General features: G+C 32.0%; 1 protein-coding gene across 3 annotated transcripts in view; it reads right to left on the minus strand.

Annotated features, from left to right (window-relative positions):
• The window catches only part of rsh (radish), a 200271-nt gene that overhangs the window by 111496 nt on the left and 73379 nt on the right, over positions 1–15396 (minus strand). For all 3 annotated transcript variants that reach the window (XM_053753024.2, XM_053753023.2, XM_053753025.2), the window contains one exon: positions 9723–9749. The gene's annotated coding sequence lies outside the window, so the exon portion shown is untranslated. The remainder of the gene's footprint in view (positions 1–9722; positions 9750–15396) is intronic.

Below are 15396 nucleotides of genomic sequence, written 5' to 3' on the forward strand. Positions count from 1 at the left end.
AAATATATAATACAAAAAACAGAAAGATCATGACAATCACATTAGCCTTGGCAGCTGATAGACAACATTAGCATTCCCAAGGAGTGTTGACATCATCAGGTAGGCCGTTTACAAAATTCATAATAACATTATACATATATATTATACTGGAGATGGCATGATATAAGGACTTCTGTAAATGTATTATTAACACGTAATTTTTGAATATATTAACAACAGCTCTAAACCTACCTATACTCTGTGTTTATAATTTTCATTTCACAAAAATTTACAGGATAGCAAAAATAAAAAAATACCTACAGCCAATACTAATAAAAATTTGTGGACAATGGGAGCTTTTCACATAATATATCACAGAGCCTGAACGAAACTGCACAGATTGAACTGAGGACGGCATTCTTTTTGTCAAAGGTTGTAATGTATATTCTTTGGTTTTCTTTAGAAGTTTGAAGGCAGGCTGGGGAACGGGAAGTCCTTGTCATTTTCCTTCACGTTGACAAGGGTACCCTCCCCTTTAGAATTCCCAGTTTTTTTCTGTATTATCGGTCCATTTCCGTTCCGTTTAGTGAGACGTCCGTGTCTTTTTTCTTGTAAAAGGATTATTTGCGGTACGATGGTTATTCGAATTGGGAATCAGATGGATCGAGTGTAATAATAAATGAATTAGGTCAATGAATACGAGATAGAAAAACTTAATGGGCAACCAAATGAGAGTAAAATTAACCTTTATGTGTGGTATTCTACCGAAATGATTTAGGAGATGTCGCCTGTAATTTATGTTATAACATACGTTTTGAGGAGGCTCAGTAGTTAACACGCTCTATCTGTGATAGTGGCTGTAAGTCACTTTCGCTATAGTCGGTCATTGGATGGGTAATTAAATGGTATTTAGTGATTAGATTGAATTTATTATCTCGAACTTCGTAAGGCATTGATCCCGGTTGTATTTGCGGTCGATAAAATCCACCAATGCGCATCGGGCCAGCGTGGTGGATCATGGCCCATTCTCCTTATCTATCCATAGAGAAGGCCAGTGTCCCAGCAGCGAGGACGATCAAACGTTCGTTGAGTTAGTATCCCATAACACAAGTCTCGAACTTACTTTGGGGTTAGCTCAATCTGTGTGATTTGTCCTAATATATTTATTCATTTGTTAAATTTGCGGTTACAATGATTTAAGTCCAATGACATTGACCGAACCATTTATCTCAATTCAACTTTGTTTCAATCAAATTAATTTTCATTCAATCTGGTCTAGACTTTTCTTCAAAAAGTTGAAACTTTCTTCTTTTTAATTATTACTTTTATAGAAAATATTGATTGAAAAGTAATAATTAAGTTTCCAAGTAATCAAGACTCACCAAATATTATAAATGCAAAATGAAATGAAATGAAATGAAATGAAATGAAATGAAATGAAATGAAATGAAATGAAATGAAATGAAATGAAATGAAATGAAATGAAATGAAATGAAATGAAATGAAATGAAATGAAATGAAATGAAATGAAATGAAATGAAATGAAATGAAATGAAATGAAATGAAATAAATTTATTTACACAAAGCACGGTACAAATAGATGTTACAGAACTTGTGGGTACTATGACATGCTTCGCCAAAAATATGGCATGTAAATATAAGTGTGTTTTAATAAATTTATATCTATGAATTTAATTTAATTATTCTACAATTACTCATAAAAAAATAATAATAATAATCATTGTCATTAAAAATATTAAAATGTTATTAAATATAAAGAATTGTCATTTTCAGATAATAAGTACTAGGTATGTCACAATCAGGTCAAAACTTAATGATAAGAACTTATTCATTTTGTGTTCCAAAATTCATTCATGTCATAAAATGAATGATGTAACAGCCATTTTTTCAATTCCGAAATGAATCTCTTTTTTGGCAATTCTCTAATACATTTTGGTATTTTATTATAAACTTTTGTCGCCATAACATAACAATTGTTGCTAAAGAGAGAGGTTCTACAAATAGGTAATATCAAACGAGACGGATCTCTATGTCTGAATTTTCTGCTTATGTCACTAACTCTTGTAAAAAAGTTCATGTGTGACCTTACGAATATTCCGACTTCAAGAATGTACATTGAAGTTAATGTTAAAATATTCAGTTTTTTGAATAGAGGTCTACATGATTCCAAAGGACCTACACCACATAATGCTCTTATGCATTTTTTTTGCGTTAAAAACACTCTTTTCACATCTGTTGAGTTTCCCCACAAGATAAGACCATACCTCAAAACAGATGACACATATCCGTGATATGCTGTACGAGCAATATTACTGTTAGCGACTCGTCTCAATTTTCTAAGAGCAAATACAAATTTATTAATTTTGTTACATACACCTTCGACATGTGATTTCCAGTTGCAGTGTTGGTCTAATGTTAATCCTAAAAATTTAATTTCATTGGCTTTAGTTAAATTCTGACCTTCACATATTATATTCAAACTAGAATGTTTGGTTTGGTAATTAGAAAACACTACATATTTTGTTTTATCAACATTAACAAACATATTGTTGGACTTAAGCCACCTTGCCGTTGATTCAATGGTTTGATTAATTGCAGTTTCATAATTAATATTGTCATTCGTATCTAGTATTGTTATTGAGATGTCATCAGCAAATAAGTTACATTTATAGTCAGTTATTGTTTTAATGTCATTTATATACAACAGAAATAGGACCGGCCCTAAAATGCTTCCTTGAGGCACCCCATATTTTTTTACTTGATAGGAAGATCTATATGCTTCGCATTGTAATTTTTTATCAATACGAGTAACTTCCACACACTGTGTTCTGTTTGTTAAATAACTTTTAATCCAGTCGTTTGCTAAGCCTCTAATACCATAGTTTTCAAGTTTTTTAAGAAGTAAGCTATGGTCTACAAAATCGAATGCCTTCGTCATATCGAAAAATACTGTCAGCACTGGTTTTTTATTATCAATGTTCTGAGTTATATTAAACATGAGTGAGAAAGCCGCTAAAGTTGTTGATTTATTCTTTTGAAATCCATTTTGTTCTTCAATTATAATATTATGTTTATCAATAAATGAGTTTATTCGCTTTAACATTACTTTTTCGAATATTTTAGAAATAACTGGGATTAAGGCTATGGGACGATAATTGTTGATATCCTGTTTACTTCCTTTTTTAAACAGCGGTTTAATTATTGTTACTTTAAGTTTTGTTGGAAATGTGCTGTTTACAAATGATAAATTTACTAAATATGTCAATACTGGTGCTAATAATTTGCTGCAAGATTTTAATACAAATGTTGGAATATCGTCGTAACCAACCGACTTTGTATTATTTAGCGATTGTATTACTTTAACTATTTCCTCTTCATCACATGGCGAAAGAAACATAGACGAATTTGTTTCTTTCATGTTTTTATTAAAATTATTCGAGCTAGAACTAGATGAATTTTGGACATCAGGTATATTAGAATAGTATGTGTTAAATGTTTCAGCAATTTTTTGTGGGTCATGTATATCTTTTCCGTCAATATGAATAGATTTAATGTCATTATTTTGTTTGTGATTGTCAGTTTTATTTTGAATTATGTCCCAAGTAGCTTTACATTTGTTTTTAGAATTTTCTACTATTTTATAATTTAATGTCAAAAGTTTGTATTCGAATATGTAAATAACTAAATGTCGCAATATCTAGTACACACATTTCGAAGAAATACTTACTGTGTATCTCACTGGTAAAATAGATAGATGAACTCTTAATTGCACCATTTACGGTACAAACATAAGTTATAATTAGGTATTTAAAATAAAGTACAACCTGGAATAATACATAAAGTATGTTTTACACCAAAATTCCAGGTAGAGCTTCGGGGCGCAACTAGTACATAATTTTTTATAGCTTAATAAGCTGCTTAATAAGTTTCTTCAAACCGGTATTTAATTTCAATTTAATGTACTGTTTTCGAAAAGAACTATTCTTTGATTTCGAAAAGAAATATTCTTTTCAGAAAATTGTTTTAATAATAAATAACATTTTAATATACTTGTGTAATAATAATCCTTAGAGGTAAATTTATTTGTAATATTAAAATAAGAAAAAATAACATAAGTACAATATTAAATAAAAAAATACAAGTGTGCCAAAAGTAATAAATAAATAATATAAATAACATCGATCCTTGTGTAACTGTTCACAAATACGAATATACAAACACAAACACACGTACTTACTTAAAATATTATAAACACCACAAAAATAATGCTAAGCATTAGAAACCCCAATAAATAACACGCCTATTCCAATATAACACCTGAAATCCGAGAAATCCGAAGATTATTGAAAAATGATCCCCGAACCGTTTCAGCAGATGGTTTTCGATTTGACGAAATACCTTGTAAATCTTTTTAGGGCGGATCTGAAACGATTTTCCTTTAAAATCCTGTCAAAACACGCTTCAGTCGATTCTCCAATATACATAATGCAGCTTTATATTAATTTTATGCTAGCTCCACACTGTCGCCGAACTCAGACAAATGCCGACGCGAATGCGCGAACATTGCGCAGTATGTATGAGTGCTTTTTTGCAGGTGTGAATCCTATTCAACTTTAGTTTGTGTATCAATCTGACTTATGTATAGTAGTTTAAATAGGCCACAATTTACTTCTAGCGAAGGAAAATATCGTGAGCTACTACTTGCCATTCCGATGGCGATAGGTAATCCTAAAAGTTTTTTCAGATGTCTTTGAGTAAACCACCTGACTGACATCGATGAATAACACCAGTGGTAGCAATAACACACCGATAAGAAAGAAAAAAGCGGTTTATTATTTTAATTTCATCCTCAAGAAATAATTTCATTATAAAATATTCTGAACCGTTATTTTTGTAAGGGTTGCTCACGGAAGTCAAACTTATGTTAGTAATGGTAGCCTTAGATATAGGTACTAGGTGTATAATGTATAGGTACAGTATATAACATGAACATTCATACATACGTGAAAAGTGGCTAATCTAAAAAAAATATCACCAGTCACTCCATGGTGCATATCAAAAATCAAGCTCGAGTTATTTTGTTCTTTGTTTTAATCAAATTGGAGACTTATTGGAGAGAAAAACGATCAAAGTCAACACTTTTTACGAACCGCAACAAAATCTTAATTCTAATTGGCCTCGGGTAATGAAGATACGCAACTTTGTTATATTTGCGTAATGAATCAAAATATTGACTTGATATCTTTTTCTTTTTTTAAGTATTTCTTTACTAACCGCAATTATGAAATCTTATATTCTGCCTAGCATTTGTGATTCCTATTTCAAATAAAATATTTTGTTAATTATTTTACAAAAAATGGGATCATTTGTCTCTTTGTCACTCGGAATCCAATTTTAATTTCGCTAATCGAGGATCTCCCGAAATTTCGTAGTCATCAGTTGAGACAGAGTTTCTCCAATGATTAGTTTAGACCGAGTTGGTTTTAATCAAACTAAATGAGTACTGGAAGTCCACAGACTGGAAGATATACAAACTAACCGCTAAACGCTCTTGACCCAGCGGCCGCAGGAATTGCATTAGGTACCTCCCGATAACGAGTTTGAGCGCTACCTTGACCCATTGCTCTTGCTGTAAAGTGTACATATGATATGCACGATGCACATATAATTTATAACAAGGTTATATATGTGTGGGAGGCGCGTGGGAGGTTTCCATATTCGCTCTTCCGTAAAATATTATTCATTAAATATTTATACTGACATTAAAATTAATGGTTCGGAGGATATACCTTATTAAAATATTGTCCGTTATAAATAAACTGTTGTTTTTTTTTAAATAATCAATATCTGAAAAGTCATTTTAAAAAAGCATTAGTTTATGTTGCCGATTGAGTAATAAGGCTATAGTGAACATTCATAGCATAGAATAATTGAAAAAAAAAATATCAGGTTTACTTACATTCGTAGCTTTTCTAGAATTGCGCTTTAAGGTTAAAATCGTTGAGTAATTGTAATTTCAAGATTAGGATCGGGTCGCGGCCGGAATTTTTATTAATTCTTGTGTTCATTAAGGGTGAGGGATGGATAAAGGAATAATTGTTTTCACAATTCATTAGGGCAACGATTTGGTTTTACATTTGAACGAAGCTCCATTTATTTGAGATTAATTTTTATTACATTTTTTGGGTATTTTTATTGTATGCTCAAACCTGTAGACTCAAGACAGTCCAAATCAAAATATTTTGTATTTGAGTAAGTAATTGACCTCGGTTTCTCGAATTCAGCCGAAACTTCCAAGCCGTCGAAACAATTTTTTTACATAAATAGATATCTATGTTGAAAATGAAACATTGCTTTTTGAAAGGTTCGGGTTCGGCCAAAAGTCAGAATTTCGCAAAATATTTCTCATATTAAATAATAACTATTTACGAAATAGTTGTCCCTAAAATTGTGAGTGTAGTATATCTTGTCATATTTCCCCTGAGACAAAAATTAAAAATATCTTTGTAAAAATTACAGAGTAGATAATTTAGGAAACATAATGTACAGTTACTTTTAAAAACCCGCAATTTGGTAGCAAAAGGGATCTAACATATCACCCTTATGATCCCCTAATAGGCAACACTTGGTCGCGGCTTCCTCAAGTGGTTTTATATTGAAAGCTCCGGCCCAACTTCCCTACTAAATATTTATTAACATTATTGAAGTAAGAAGTTAGTAAACGCTTTATAATCCCGACTTTATGCTAACAAACTCATTGATGGTCGTAGATTTTGCATAACGGAAAAATAAATTTGAAACAATTTAAAAATATTGCTGCTTATTCCATGGTTAGTTATTGTATGTTGAAATGTATGTAGATTTATATTCATTAACATACTTAGAGATAAATGTATTAAATACCTATATTTTGGACCTTTTTGTTACGTTTTTACAGAGAGATAGACATATTGTCGTCAATGCTGTGATATCTTCCTTTTATGTGTGATAAGATGATATTAATATTATTTTGGACATCATCTTTACTTTACAAATAATATCAAAATTTATATCAAAATATTAATTATTAACTCCTTATAGATAGATAGATAAACTCTTTATTGAACCGTTCACAAATTAGTCATAAGTTACAACGAGGTATTCAAACATAATGAGCGCAAAGGCGGACTTATCGCAAATTTATTTACACATATATTAGCTTATATTCTAGTCTTACATGCTGGTTTGGGAGTGAATTCAATAAAATTGAATATGCTATCTGCTTTGCCTTCCACGCAGAATGTAAAAGTTAATCAAGGGAAAAGGAGATTCATTTCAAAGGCGATGGGCTAGTCTGTCACTATGTAATCTCAACTCCACTAACAACCTCATCATACTTTAGAATTTCGCAACTCCTGGCTCTGTATGCCTCGTGAAAGACGAAGACGTGACAATAAGGCTGCTATAAAGTACTTCTATAATAGGCGCAGTTGAGAGACAAAGCCAATGTGGGTGAATTTCACGAGCGTTTGAACGCGGCGTGTAGCGTTTCAATAGTGTCCGACATTTAAAAAAAATAAATAACCATTTGTTTTAAATTAGACATTCATAAAATTGTACGAGTATTTTACTTATTTATAAAAAAGGATAATTAAATTGATTACTGTTTATGGTAAAATTTAATAAACACTAATTGAGTTTAAAACGCTCGTGAAATTCACCCATGTACACTTGTATTGATTCGGTGTTTTGTCCTTGCTTGTGCTATAAATAGTCGCCGGGAGAGCTCGATATGACCTTAATTGCATCTGGTGTATCTCTGCGTACGATATTGTACGGGATTACAAATTGAGATATTTTATATAAAAAAGAAAAAAGATTACCACTGTATTTCTGCCTCAATTCGTAAACTATCGAACGGATTATCTGTTGTATTCGTATCTAATCTAACTATTATTATACACTATATAAATTTAGTAAATATAATAATCTTTTATATATATCAAAATTTATAATAATCTTTTATATATATCAAATATATAAAAGATAATTATAAATTCTCAATCTTCACTCTCTATCTACTGACCCAATCTTCTTGAAATTTTGCATACATGTAGTTTGAAGTATGGAGAAGTTCAGAATGGTACACTCTTCATCTCGAAAAAAAAGCTTGGAAAAATTGGCGTGGTAATATTGACTAAGCCAAAGCATTAGTTGCATCAGTCAACTTTGACGTTAATTTTTACCTGTGTATAACAACGCAATTTACACTATTTTGTCTAATCAGCGGCAGCGCGCAGATTAAGGTTAACCTCAAAGTTAACTCATACAACTCACCCTAAACATGTGTTGTGACCATAATTTTCTCATTCTGACTTTGTTTTACCATAAATTATTATTATAAAATAAAATAATTCATTCATATTTTTTTTCTATTACCCATTTGATTTAGGAATGGATATAATGTATAATTCATATGATTCAAACGGGGAAAATAACAGGAAAACAACATGAACTAGATTTATATATCTTGTTATGACCTTGCCCTAGACGCCGAACATCAAAGGATATAACTGGGGTGCCCCGCGGCTTCACTCGTTTCCGACCCAGTTGTTTGGGTTTAAAATATGACCCAAATTAAATTCGGATGCCATCCTGCCCCTAAGAACACTTCATGATAAAGTTTTCCCTAATTATTGTAATAAATCTCTGTCTCATCTTAACGGATGCTCGGTTACGTTCGGAGCTGTGACGACCCGAACCCTGGGCATTTGCGTAAATAGTCAACCATTGACTTTTAATGATTTGGCTAAGTCTTTTCATCCGGCTGTCTGCCTGAAGTCAAACTTTGGGGATGCTGTTGTTGCCTATGTCCTTTAGTCACATCGTACAATATCCACGAGAGGATTTGGAATGATCATATTCTAGGCCAGTAGCCCACACTACAATTATTTAAACAAATCATTTCAGTTGTATAGCTAGCTTGGTTGTTTTGTACTGTTGGATTATAGAATTCAAAAAATATGCATTAATAGCACTTGTGTTTTGATTTTAATATGTAGAATGAAGGTATAAGAAAATGTTGAAGACTAATACATTGATTTCAACACGGCGATGACGTATGTAATTATTATTTGTTATTTGTAAGTAATAAACATACACATTTTCTATTTTAGATATAGAATTTAATTATTTTAGATACGATGTCAAAATTCTGTATTTTTTCCATCAAGTACGTATATTCTCACAATTATTCGCATTTTATAATATATCATGAATACTCCTTCTTGGCAGTCGGTCAAAAGCAAGCATACTCATTCCGAAGTGTGACGTCACAAAAAGCTACAAGCGCGTAGAGCCCTTGAAAGTAGAAACGGCTCCGTCGCGGTCGGTCGACTGTTTCCTTTGACTTTCTCGTAGGAACTCTACGCCATTTCATAGCCTCACGCGTCATAGCAGGGCTACGTTCTGCTAATTACGCTAATGATATAACTTTCTTTATAGCTAAAAATTAGGAGTTTGATTCCTCCCGTATATATCGTATGAGACGAATATAGGTTAGAAGCGCCTTGAAAGCTGTTAGACTGCAACAGCGAAGAGGGTTAAATGGCAGGCCGGCCGCTCGCTTAAAAAAAAAACAATGTTTTATTCATCAGTCGTCTCTTTTGTATTTTTTTTCTAAATTTCCATTTAAACGGAGTGCCAGTGCATAATTCTTAGAAATGACTGTGTTTAGTACTTACCTAATTAGTAGATATGTAGTCAGTAATCTGTAACAAAAATTAAAATAATAATGAGTTTTTCATTTTGTAAGCAATCACTTTCAAAATTTAAATCACATTTTTGCTCATTTATCTAATAGCCGAAAATGTTCAGCCAACAAACTGAAAGAATCTCGTTTTTACGAACTCCAAAAGATGAAAATTTATCAGAAAAATTCTCCAATTAAACTTAGTTCAACTCGTGATATTATGAGCAAGTCAATCTGAGCTTCTTTGGAAGCTCTTTTGACCGCTGTCTATTCTACCCACGTCAAGCTTTTGTTGATTGCCTATTAGAAGAAATTCAATATTGAAATCGCGGGACCCTTGAAGTCCATTGATTATGCACAACCCCTTATTTCCTTTTCGACTACAATAGAATAATGAATTAGCTGTCTTCTGTTACCGCTGTGTATAAATAATATTGTATCCTTAGAAATTACTTAGAATTTTAGGATAAAAAATCGGTCAAGTGCGAGTGTTCAACTTGAGAACCGAGGATTCCGTAAAAAACGTTTTCTGCTATATACTTAAATACTTAAGATTTTCCAATATATTATTTTTGAAATTATTTTACACAGAGACGAGAACATAAAATATTATGCATATACTATTTATATATATATGCATAATATTTTGTATATTCTATTTCTAAATCTCTCGCTGCCAACAATTTATGGTCGACTGAATGCGATCGTAATCCGATTACGTCTAGAAATTTATTTAATTGCTTTATCAAACTAATGTACCTCAGATGTTTCAATGAAATACTAAACAAATTACGATTGTTCTGTTCTGGTTATATTTTCCTGCACAAATAAATAATCTTTCAAATTTTGAATTTGAATGATAGAAGGCCTTTGGATCATGCCAATAGAAACAATTTACCAACTTACAACTTAGGGTGAGTTGCACCAAGGCGTTGCGTTTTTCTGCGCAGGTAAAGTAAACATCAGACTTGACTGATGCAACCTACTCTTAGAACATATAAGAACTTTTAGTAAACTAGATTTTGGCCTTAATGCAATATGTGCCACAGAAACAAATTGATCACAGCTCAGATGTTGCCCAGACACAGCTATGTTATAATACTTGTATTGCAAAAGGTGTGTTGATCAATGTAAAACAAAAATAAACACAGCGAAAGGGTGCGCGGATGGGACGAGAAGATGAATAGAAAATTAATAGGGAGCGAAGGGAGTTCCCAAAATAAAAATCAGGCCACGTAAATTATGATGAAAAAAGTTTATATGGAAAAACTTGTTAGGCGGGAGTGACTCTCGATTTTAAATTACTCTCTTTTATTGACAGCGATGTAAAAAGAAACAAATTTATATTGACACTAGCTTTTTCTATTGGCTTGACCCCGTTGTTGATTTTCACCCCTTTTGCCAACCCCTTTGTAATGTTCGCTTTTATAGAATCAACTTTCTTCATTTAGCGATTTCGTCTCTTTAAGGAAGTCCATTAATCCTGATAATATAGTAATCTTTCTCTCTCATCGGAGCGTGTTTCTAGTTCCTTTCTCAGCCGTTAAGATGCATCTATATTAAATGCGTGCCGCCTCAATGCTACTGCCCTTTTTATAGGCAAACAATGGTAGGGACGATGACATATAGCGACACGGCGGCTTTTGCAAGTGTGCGCGTCCCAATTTTATCCATCTTCCGACATATACTTACATATATATTAAAATATAAATAATATAGCGCATACGTCTACACTAGACAATAAAATGATAGGTAAAATATGTATGTCAAGTAAGGCAAGTTAAAGATACTAAAGCACTCATTGCCCCAGCTCTAACCAGTAATGTGTAAATATCCTATACAAATAGTCAATATTGTCGCAACGGTGTCAGTCAAGTCAAACACAGCTCAGAAAGGCGGTGGAATCCTTAGCGTAACAGTTGGAGTTCAATGAAAATAGATAAATAATAATGTTCTGAATTTATTTATTTACATTATATATTTATTATAAAAGCTACACACAGCCCAACACGTGCTGTGAACCAAGAAACATAAGTACTTACTAGACAAAAACATAAAACATAGACTAATAAGTAAACCTATGTAAACTGTTATCAAAAATGTCAATATTAGGCTGATGTGACATTTAATTGTAAAAGATTTCATTCAAAAATAAAAATGAACACTAAACCCTCAAATAAAATTAAGACCCATATGATCGTTGTGTTTAGTTAAGGTAAGAGGTTTCGAATAGCCCAGGGTAAAGTAGCACTATTACAATTATGACAGTCCGGAAACTTTGTCCAAACTATAACGTTTAGAGCTAGAAATAACAAACATTACAACTCAACTTTTAATTAGTGTGAGATCTATATTACAATAATTGTTTGCTTGTCAACTTTTTGAAAATGAGACCATTTGTTTTGTGTATAAACATCGTGTGTTATTAGGTAGTACCTAAATCATCAGCACCCATAAATAAAACCGTAAATTAACAGTTGAATGTGGCCTTCGAATTCGCAATCCATGATCCTCTTTACCCCAGAAGATATTAAGACGTGATATTAAAAAAATAAACCAGCAACCACGTGGAACTAGAATAATTCTCTCAATAAAGTGCTCTCTTAATACCTACCTGTTACCTTTTTCTTAGTGGTTGCTAATGAGCAAACTCGCTTCGTTTCGTTTACAGTGCGACTAAAGTTCGCCATGTTTGTATAAAGGACGCCTCGACCGAGACTCGCTGAGGATTAGACCAACTCAAATATTATGTGAGAGCTTGTTTGATGTACGTGCTTCCTCTAAATGGACATGAAATTGATTCGACTCGACAATCCGTCGCTTTGAACGACACAATTAATATACATATGGTTATTATAAATATTAATTGCGACTTTGAATCTTGGAAATCATTTCATTACAAAACAATAAATCAGAAATGGGAAATGGGGGAGACAGTTAATCAGTGAAATTGTACAAATTAGTAATCAGGTCATTTTCATTATGAAATTTTGAAGTATGTGTATTAGTAAGTGGATGTCATAAATAAAATAAACCTCTTTCTGTAGCAATGGATCAGTGACTTTATGAGATACCACCTAAAGATAGTGTAATTCCTGAGGAAAGTTTAGACGTTTACTTTCCTATGTTACTTTAAGGAGCGAAGCCAGCACAGGCCGGCAGTAAGGTAAAATTTGTTATGTACACATTCATAAAATTTGTTATGTATAATTCATAATATTTTGCAGTTTAGGCCCAATTTAATAGATACTCGTTGGTACAAGAAGAGAATAAAAAAGTCGCTATAATTTTACTTCCACAGGCTCGTCAAAGTTTCAACATAATTTTGTTCTTCTTTGCCAGTTCTCGTATGTTTTTCTATGGAAGAAGTTCAATTAATAAATGCAAATGAGAGTGCGATGGCCGCACTTACTTGTTGAATTTATTTTCGTTAAAATCTTCAGCTGGAGGTAAGGTCGAGTAAGATTTATTTAAATTAACTTTTTTATTCTAATTACGAGGTTATTTTCACAATCATGTTTATTATTTATTTATTGATTTTTCTAAACGTAATATTATCTAGTACTCGATGATACTAATGTTTTTATCTTTAAAAATAATAAAGAAAGAAATTTGGAATCGAGCGGGAAATGAACCCACGCGCCCGTCTATCCGAGACCGTGTTCTCCAAGAATTTTCCGCTCGATTTCAGAATTTGTTTTTCTCATTATTATTTTCAAAATTAACTTTAAAAGCATTTGTGACATGTGTAACAAATCCACATAAATATTTTTATCATGGAATTTGAAAATATAGAAAAGATACTTGCCTATAATTCTATTTATTAATCTACTTATAAACTATAAGAAATGATAAGAGAGTTAAATCGATTGTAAATAGTCTTTTCAAATTTCATTCTTAGTTCCATTTGTCTTTCCAATTCGAATCCCAATCTCAACCAATGTGATTCCAATGTGAAAGTAACTTTGTTATTTTAGTAGCTTTATCTACTTGATTTTTAAAATTTACGATATTTATTTATCTAGTTACGAGGACGTACAAGAACATAAGGGTTGCCTTATGTTCTTGTACGTCCTTGTATGAATGTTGATTCATCATGAAAAAAAAACTGTTTCCTTGGAAAATTCGCGCAGCAAGCAAAAGCTAGTCATATAAAATATCAAGTCAACACATTTTACCAACTACAAATTACCCTTTTAGATCATATTTACTGAACCTCTAACCACAAAAAGCTTAGGTATTGAAACAGCTTCAGAATCACGCCTTTGATCTCCGACTTGCAAACTTTAATAAATGTTTAAAGTTTTTGCTCAAATCGGAATTACTTTGAAATACATTCCAAGTTGTTTTATTTAATAGCGATTCAGGTTGAAATTATATTTGGAAATTTAATTCGGAAAATATATTTTTATATTACCTATAAAATATATTATGTTTCATAATTTTATAGATAAATTATAATCAGAATATTTTGTTTCATAATTTACCATACAGCTTCCAAAATAGTACATTCTTTAATGCTCAATATTTATTTGAAAATATGATGAATATCTTCTTTAAAAAGTAGAAACTATTCTTAAATACTATGTGGTAAAGTTTGGCTCACATTTGACAATATTTTTTATGTAGAATTTGTCGTCATCTAAAATTTTCACATCTAATCAAATCGCTAATAAGAAATTAAATTTAAGTTTCCATTTATACAGCCATATTTTTTATCTATAAGTTTAACTAATTTCTTTCCATGTGTATTCTTTCTATGTGTATTTCTGTATGGAATATCCAAAATACGGAAATAACGCGGATATTGTGGGAACACATTCATCCGGAATCCCTGCTGATATGCTCTTAAAGGGATTTGCGCTGTCGATGGGCCCGCTGTGATTCGTACAGTGGATTTCATCGGTCACTTCTACTATAATGAATGGACATTATTGAGGAATATTTGGTAATAGCTTTCGACATTTCTTCTCAACAATGATCATTTGGAAATGTCAGTAGTTTGTAGCTGTTTGACACATTACTTTATTTATATAAAATTTGACGCGAAGTGTCTGTGAAGGTCTAATTTTATTAAATAATTTGCTAGCTTTTGCGCGCTCAGCGCAACACCACGTGTATTTTCCAAAGGGACAGTTCCTTTATCTAGGATGAATGGTCCTTCTGTGTACTTTTCTCTACATATATGCGAAATTTCAAGAATATTGGTTCAGTGAGAGTGATGTACGAGTAGTGTGCGGAAAAGAGATAGTAACAAACACAAATAAACAAAAATTGTTCGACCACGCGAACGAAGTCGCGGGTATCAGCTAGTTTATAATATTATTTGGGACTAATTAGTTTTTCGTTTTAGATGGTTATTTATTTTGATTATATAAAAATAATAGCCTTTGGACGCAAATGAGGATACTGATGAAGGCTTATGAATCAAGACACAATCTTGTGTGGCAAAGTTCACACTCGAACGGCTAAATTAGTACGCGCAGTACCGAAACTCGGTTGGTGATAATTTTAGGCACATGTGGGTTAATTTCCCGGATCATTGAATATGGAGATTTAATATATTCTACAATTCACAGCTATAATGTGAGTAGTCGAAAATCTTCTTAAACTTAAGAATCAGCTTGTAAATGTATGCGAAAGATAAGCTGGCTATTATTTTCAAT

Source organism: Plodia interpunctella, chromosome 12 (assembly GCF_027563975.2).
Source record: "Plodia interpunctella isolate USDA-ARS_2022_Savannah chromosome 12, ilPloInte3.2, whole genome shotgun sequence".
Lineage (NCBI taxonomy): Eukaryota > Metazoa > Arthropoda > Insecta > Lepidoptera > Pyralidae > Plodia > Plodia interpunctella.